Raw genomic sequence first — 8,323 nt, 5'->3', positions numbered from 1 at the left:
AGTCTCATAAGCGTAACATAATATAATATTTGAAAGCAATAAACCGCATCACAACTTATAGAAACTAGCATGATTCGCTCTTCACTCACTCCGTCATGAATATGCTTCAACACCTGAAAAGATTATCTCCACTTGTCCCCACTACTCTCCATTAAAAATGGGTCATCATAGGGCCAAGATAAAGACATGGCCAAACACACAAACACACACAATCAGCAAAGCTGAGTACATAAGCGTAATTAAACACACTAACATGCTTTCACCTATCAACACACACTTACCTCAATGCACCTGTTTACAAGCACACACAACAATCAACAAGACACTTTAACTAGACACTAAATAATTCATTTAGCGTTGATTACGCATCGAACGGGTTTCCAACTATACCTCCCCCAATAAATTGAGGTAAACTGACACGGGAGCTAACCGTGCCAGCGACAAACCTGTGCCACACATAGGTGGCGGAATTCCAGCGCATAATAATAATAAAAAGGAATATACAGCGTCCTGTACTCCGTTAGAAGTTATGATCAAATATAAAGTCACATAACTCCCCCCATATGTTCATACTCAAGGTATATACGTTCCTAGAGTTTGGTGCGTAATCTCTTTCACTTTACGTTATTTACATATTATTAGACTTGGTGATGACTCTCAAAGCATAACCATTCAATCATCAATAATTATTCAATCAACAAACATACCAATTTAATTCTTGAATATTTAGTGACCACATAATATTTAATGTTGAACCCTTTTTAATTCTACCTCAGTGTCAAAGACACTTTAAACGCATAAAAAACGCATAAAGTACCAAAAATCCTATCCCTCGGTGTTAAAAACACCTTAAGTGCACAAAGGCACCAACATACAATTTATTCCTCGTGTACATAGATACTTATATAGCTCCTTCCTCATGCTTAAAGCATCAATAAAAATTATATGAACCATAATAAAATTCCTTTTCAATATTCCAAACATAATTAAACAATTAGTTTGATTAAACATGCTCTCTATCAAGCCATAAATAAACATGTGGTTCATAAATAATATTCCAAACTATAATTTTCCATTCAATAACTCATCACAAGTAAATCATGCTTCTCAATTCAATCACTAATAACATCCAAATCACAAATTTCCATTCCAAACCTAGCATGATACTATTTTTTATTTAAGGAGGAGGGTGGAGTATTGTGATTGTGGAGGGAAATTTTCCCTCCAAACTTAACCCATTCCAACATTACATCCTTGAAAAAAAAACTAATGGAAACATGTATTTTTTTTTTTTTGGGCGGGCGGGGGGTAACGACAAGGGTACAACTTAATCATTTTTAGGACCTTGAGGTTACAACGTGGAGCTTTTAAAAGGGGACACAGCTTGGAAAAGTCAACACCTGAGGGTTACTGTGTAGAATTTCCCTTAAAGAATTAATTCTGGTATTAATCATATTTGAGTTCCGCTAATTCTTTGATTGGAAAACTACTCATGCATCTTAGCAAAATCAAGAACGATAATCAATAAAGGAAGCATAGTTAACAATAAAATAAATAAGAGGATTGACAAGAGAAAACAATATTTGAATTAAATTATGAATGCAATATTAAATCTTGAAAACAAAAGGCCTTAAAATTGATGTAGAAGAATATAATAGGAAAATTTTTAAAAATATTCACAACTTTTGCCGGTTCGTTCAAAATAATCCCTACTTTGGGTTATTTTTCAATAATCTCAACTTTAGGGGTTATTCGCTTTAAACAGTCCCAACCGATCACCCAACCTATTGTATCAGGTTACAGTGATGTACACGTGGCACCATGCAGTCGGTTGACTATTTTTTAAAAAAAAAATTATAAACAAATTAAAATAAAAACAGCCCACCCACGAAAGCCTCCCCTTCCACCACCGTCGGCTGCTTGCGGTGCCGCCAACCCTCCTTCCCGTCGACTCCGGCTCCCGGACTTTCCCTCTGTCACATCGGCGTCCAACCACCACCGCTTCCCTCTTCATTCCCCTTAATCACCCAACCTCCACCGCCAAAAAAAAAAAAAAAAAAAAAAAAAAAAAAAAAAAAACCAGCCTTACCGTCAAAACACCACAATCGATCCTCCCCCACCCTCAAAACCCTAGCAAATAGGGTTTCGAGGGTGGAGGAGGATTGATTGTGGTGTTTTGGCGGTGGGGTTGGGTTTATTTAGGAGTTAGGGTTTAGGTTAGGAGGTTCTGGGATTGTCGTTTTGGTGGTTTAGACGGTACTTTTGGTGGTTTAGGGGTAGAGAGAAGGGCGGCGACGGAGCTGGCAGTGGAGCGGCGGCAGTTAGGGGCAGGGGTACCTGGCTGGGTGGTAGGCGATGGCTCCAGGATTTCAAGGTTGGTGGATGGGTTTTCAATTGTTTTTTTTTTTTTTTTTTTTTTTTTTAATTTAGGTTTTTCTACATGATAACCCCAAATTATTGCGTTTTCTATGTTGTGCCCTTCTATATCCAAACTACTACATAGTGCCCACAAGTTTTATGTATTGTTTTATATATGCCCTTTATAAGTTGTTTTGTTAACAATAATTAACTTGTGCACTAGTACAAAAGTAATCTTAAGTAACATCCAAAAAGTGTTACATAAAGTGGTAAAAGTGTTATTATAGACAACAAGAAACACTTTATTGGGTGATACTTCCGCCTATGTTCCCTAAGGTCTTATGTAACACTTTGAATAACGTATGGTAACATTTTCCGAAGTGCTACCATAGACCTTCTAATGTATCTCTTTTCATATTATTAGTAATATTTTTAAAGTGTTACTTTTATAACTTAGGTATCACTTACTTATCTTTAGTAACATTTTTCAATCATATAGTAACACTTTATACGACATTATGTATCACTTTATCCAATCTAATGTAACACCTTAATAATTAATAGGTATTATTATTGTTGTTGTTGTTGTTGAAAATAATATTAATATGTAAAACAATGTAACCATGAAAGAGAAATTAACATAAATGGTAGACAATAATTTGAATTGAAATAATTTCATAATCTTACAAAAAAAAAATCCATAAACAACAATTTTTATGTTTGGTCAAACAATATAATAATCAAAACAAAAAAAAGAAAGTTAGCTTCAGTCTCTAACTTGGAAAAGCGAGGAAATATGAAAACCTCCAAATTTCAAAAAATAGTCAACGCCAGTATGGTAGTAGCTAGCTAGCAGAACGGCAACAACAGTAGCAGCAACTATAGATCAAACATCAATACTAACAGATAGCAGTATGTAGCAGCAAATAAACAACAGTAGCAGCGAGCAGTGGCAGCAAACAGTAGTAGCAGAGAGTAGTAGCAGCAAAACAGCAGTAACAATAAGTGACAGCAGCAGCAGTTCAACTAGCAGAAAGCTCCAAAGTTTTCAGTCTCGGGAAAAAAAGGAAAAAAAAAATTATCTCGATCTTGTATATGCAAGCACGCTTGTTGTAGCATCATTACTTGCTATCCCAATCCTTCATCGTGCTCCATTTGATCCTATATATGTGTGAAAGCATCATACATCAGATAACAAGAACAAAAATGAAATAATGCAATAATAAGAGCTAGTGCTTAGAATCCTTTCTAAGAGAGAATATATTAACCATTACCTCAGTTTTCTCTTGTTCATTATTAGAGTGTACATTGGGAAAATGATCATAATTTATTTGCTTTTAAGAGTGCTGGATGTGTAATTAGAAATGGTAGAGGAGGGGGATCTGGTTTAGAGGCAAAACTAAGAAGATAGGAGCTAGGAACCTGTAACGGATACATGAATCAAGGGCAATGGGCTGATTACTTATGCAAGAAGGAGGAGCAGAGGTCAGCAAAATGGAATGTCAGTACAAGGACAGCAGGGCAATCACTTAGCAGCAGGGCAGCCTCCAATTTGTGAGGAGCAGTGACAGCTGCAACAACTTTTGTTGTTTTCTCTTTTTGGCAGTTTATGTGTATATAACAAAGGGAGGGTAGGATGTGCTAGGTAGGCAAGATCATTGTAATTCCTAGGATTAGAGAGTGGTGCCCTAAAGGTGCTAACCCAGAGATTAGTAGCCTAAAGCTACCCTTATGCTTGTTATTTTCCTTTCAAATTAATCAAAGAGCTGCCTATTTTCCCCAAGAATTGATCTTTATTGCTTAAATCAATATTAATACAAACTAACATTAAGCAGGTCGTTACAGAACCCGACTCATTTTAAATTTCAGCTTATCATATGAGGGATGGAAGTTTGTTGTATAGAAGGGAGACTATGATGTAATCTGCCATCTAGATGTTGCTTCCTACAGAAGAGAGCACACAAGACTGAAGAATGTATGTGTACAGGGTTTGACACTAGTGTATTGTGCAAACCTTTCATTAATGAGTATAGAAAATTAGTCAAGCGTACCATGTGCCCACTGCCTCCTGTGAAAATCTCCTGTCAGATCATGCATTGTCATCTTGTAAATTAGCATGTGTTCATGTCAATTTAAACTAATTAAGTTAGGGTGTTCAAGCTATGATGCGTGACACCAATCTCAAATTTAATCATATCATTACAAGAAAACTTGAGGAAAGGTTGGGGGTGAGGTTTTTCAATTATAAGACACAATAGAGTCACTCAAGATCAACACTATTCAAACCTCAAAAGATGTGCACTACATACATTATATTATATACTTTCTAATGCATATCGTACTATTTTTGACTCGAAATATTCAAAGGCCTAAATATAATGACTACGCTACCGTTGGAAGAAACTCAAAGATGATATACACGACAATAAAATAAGAGATGATCGCAACATCATTATCTTGCTAGTAGTCTAAGGTGAATTAATCTTGCTAATACTCAAGCCTATCAGCTATAATCACGCAATGCAAAGATAAAAGTGCAATGAAATTGTGCCAATAGTAGAAATTTACCTTAGTGAAGCCGCCACAACTCACCTGCTTCCTGAGCACCTGGATACCACACATCTCAAACTAGCAAAATAAAGGTCAGAGTAAATTATGGATTAAGTTGATAAGATATCTAAAGATCTATGCCTTGAAATAGTCACACGACCTATAAGTTCAATTATCATTATTTAACTCTAATATATAGTAAAATACACAATCTTTGTTTCACTGGTCTCGTTATTGACCAAGCTGTTAACAGAAGTAGTGAACTAAGGGATTCAATCTCAAGTGAAAAGTTGTAGCGTGTGCGATAAAAGACACATTAACTGAAGTTATAAACATGTGTGACATGATATCTTTGATTGTTCAAGTCTCACTGCAACCCACACACTTACAATTTGGAAAGACTATAACAATAGCAATAATATATCCAATAATCTTATTCCCTTGAAATCTACATGTGGACATATATATATATATATATATATATATATATATATATATATATATATATATATATAATGCAATATATGAATATGGTTTTTTTTTTTCTGTTATTTGTAAAAGACTAAAATTAACTATGATGATTATTCAATAGTTGATTAGAGTTGTGTTCTCAAGTCCCAATGGGATTCAAAATGCACGACAACAAATACGAAATAGATATTACTAAAGCGAAAATAAAATTCAGACCCAAAATAAATTGTATAAAAGGCCAGAGATTGAATTCATCCATTTCACATACTACGGAGTATATCTGTTAAAATTTACAAATTCACGGCATTCTTAATGAATAATCGATGATTCTTAGGAAAGGTCGTAAAATCTAAGATCAATTATACGAAATATACAACATAGTTTTACAAGAAAATTCATTTACCAAAAAAAAAAGTGAAATTGTGAATACCAGATGCAAAATTTGCTTGTATAATATAGAATCCAATTAAAAACTAAACCCTATAAACTTGATTGTGATAATTTACATGAAAAGTAATGATTACATAACCAAATATATCAAAATTTCACCCAAAATAACAAGATACCTGAATCGCAAGCAAGAGTTCGATGAAATTCTAAATGACGATCGATTCGACGCTTGATTTTGTGATGAAATTCGCGGGATAACTAGGAATTAAACTGGTAAAACCTAAGATTGTCGTTGCTGAAGGAGGAAATAAGACTTGAATTAATTGAGAGGTAGAATTTTTTTTATTTGGGGTTTTCCTTTTTTTTGTTGGGTGGGGGGGGGGGGGGGTCCTTTTTTTTTTTGATAATTTTTTTAACAAATAATTTCTTTGGCAATAATACCTCAACTTCTTTTATTAAACTGGTAATTGTTAATTAAATTTGGGGATTAACCTTACTTTTACTATATTATAAATGTTTAATTTCCCTTAAAAAAAAGTTTAATTCACCCAAAAATAATGTAACAACTCTTATGTCTGTTCTGATTGACTGAACTGAAGTGAACTGAAATGAATTGAACTGAACTTATTGGAGCCAAACTGAACTGAACTGAATAGAACTGAACTGAATTGAACTGAACTAAACTGAACTGATCTGAATATTTTGTGAGGGAAGCAAATTTATATAAGAACTGAACTGAACTGAAAATAAGCTGAAGAGAACAGGCCCTTAGTGTTACCAATAAAATGAAACTTATTTTAAAAGTGTTACTTTGGAATGTTACTTATGTTAAAAGTGTTACCTTCAGTGTTACATACTAATAAAGTTTTACCAAAGTGTTACTTATAAATTTAATATTTTGCATTTTAAAAAGTGTTACCAATTACGTGTTACATAAACTTAATTATGTACTAGTGGTGGTTAAGATAACCACCCACCTTAGTTAATTACTCCTTAAAAAAAATAAAGGACATAAAATACAAAATTAAAACCCGATTTTGATCAAACCCCTCACATTCCATCTTTCGCGCGCCCCTGTTTATTGAGAATGATTATCTCACTGAATTCCCAATTGTTACAAAACCTAAGATGTTTACTCAGAAATTCAAAGCTAATAAGGATAGATTAAAATATACAATAACATATCCAAAATTCTTCTTTGCTTTTTTCCGATCAAAATTTTTTTGTTTATCGTTCAAGCAAAGGTATGATTAAACAACATTTTTTTATCCTAAGTTGATAATTAATTTCTTGTTATTTTTTGTGTACAATAAGTGAAAATGATTATATTAACTAAAAGAGTCGGTAAATTTCATACTAGTAGTTAGTTGTCGGGTTGTTTGTCCAATTAATCAATCTACTGTATATTTTGATGTTATGCCATGCTATGCCACGTGATCTAATGATTTTAGTTTTTAATTGGCTTCAATTTTTCATTTCAATTGTCAGTGTAAATTTCTTGCAATGTGTCCTTTATATTTGCCATGTTGAATGTCTTGAATTTATTTGAGTGGAGTTGTTGTAGTTTACAAGTATTGAATTTTATGGTTTGTTCAGAGAAAAAGAGTTGATTTTATCAATGTTTATTTTGGAGAAGAAGAAGAAAGAATCTAACAATGGTGGAAAATCGTGAGTTTGGGAGAAATATAACCACATTATCTTAAAAAGTTATGATAACATATTAGTAACGTCTTTTTTAAAAAAAAATAAAGGGGAAAAAAATGTTGCTAACCATAGTTAGTAGTCAATTAATAGTGTTTAACATTAACTTAATGAATGGTTAAAAGTGATTAAGTTTATTAAACTTGTAGGCACCGTGTAGAAGTTTAGATTTAGAAGGCACAACATAGAAAACGCAATAACTTGGGGGTACCATGTAGAAAAACCCAAAATTATTTTCGTAAAAAAAGATTTTCAATTAATTAAGAGATGACAAGTGTAACATAAAAAAAAAAATAATAAATAAATAAATAAAACACTTTAACATATTGCCGGTCACTTAGGACCGTTTAAAGTGAATAACCCCTAGAGTTCGGATTATACAAATTATTTAAAAATAATCCAAACTTAGGATTATTTTGAGCGAATCGGCGAAAGTTGGGATTAATTTTAACAAATTTTCAAACATAATATCAAACTTTCCAAAATAATAGTGTGGAAGAGAGAATAAAAGACTATATTAAAAAAAAAAAAAAAAAACCTCACACACACACACTATATATATATATATATATATATATATATATATACTGATAGCTTGCAATTTCGTATGATTTTAGAGTGATTTTGAGCCTTAGAATTGTGATAAACTAATGTCTTAGTTCACTAATTACTCTATTTATATGCATTTTTTGTGTATCCTATGCTTCACGGGTTTGCTAGTGTTTCAATTCGGTGCATATTTAGGTATAAAGAAGGCACTTTAAAGCTTTTGGAAAAATAATAAAAGAAGTTGGAGGCAAGAGGAGGAAATGAGGGAGCTATGGAAGAATGAAAGAAACAAGGAAAAGAGTCC

General features: G+C 33.0%; 1 long non-coding RNA gene across 1 annotated transcript; it reads right to left on the bottom strand.

Annotated features, from left to right (window-relative positions):
* Window positions 1-2,397: 2,397 nt before the first annotated feature.
* On the bottom strand, window positions 2,398-6,333 carry LOC110683705. Its single transcript, XR_002503663.1, has 3 exons — window positions 5,946-6,333; window positions 4,927-4,986; window positions 2,398-3,519 (listed from the first exon to the last, which is right to left on the bottom strand). It is a non-coding gene; the product is annotated as an uncharacterized LOC110683705 (long non-coding RNA).
* Between the last annotated feature and the right edge of the window lie 1,990 nt (window positions 6,334-8,323).

This window comes from Chenopodium quinoa, unplaced genomic scaffold, assembly GCF_001683475.1.
Source record: "Chenopodium quinoa cultivar QQ74 unplaced genomic scaffold, ASM168347v1, whole genome shotgun sequence".
Taxonomy (NCBI): Eukaryota; Viridiplantae; Streptophyta; class Magnoliopsida; order Caryophyllales; family Amaranthaceae; genus Chenopodium; species Chenopodium quinoa.
The sequence above is the reverse complement of the archived record's forward strand: the minus strand, read 5'-3'. Positions and strand labels throughout refer to the sequence as shown.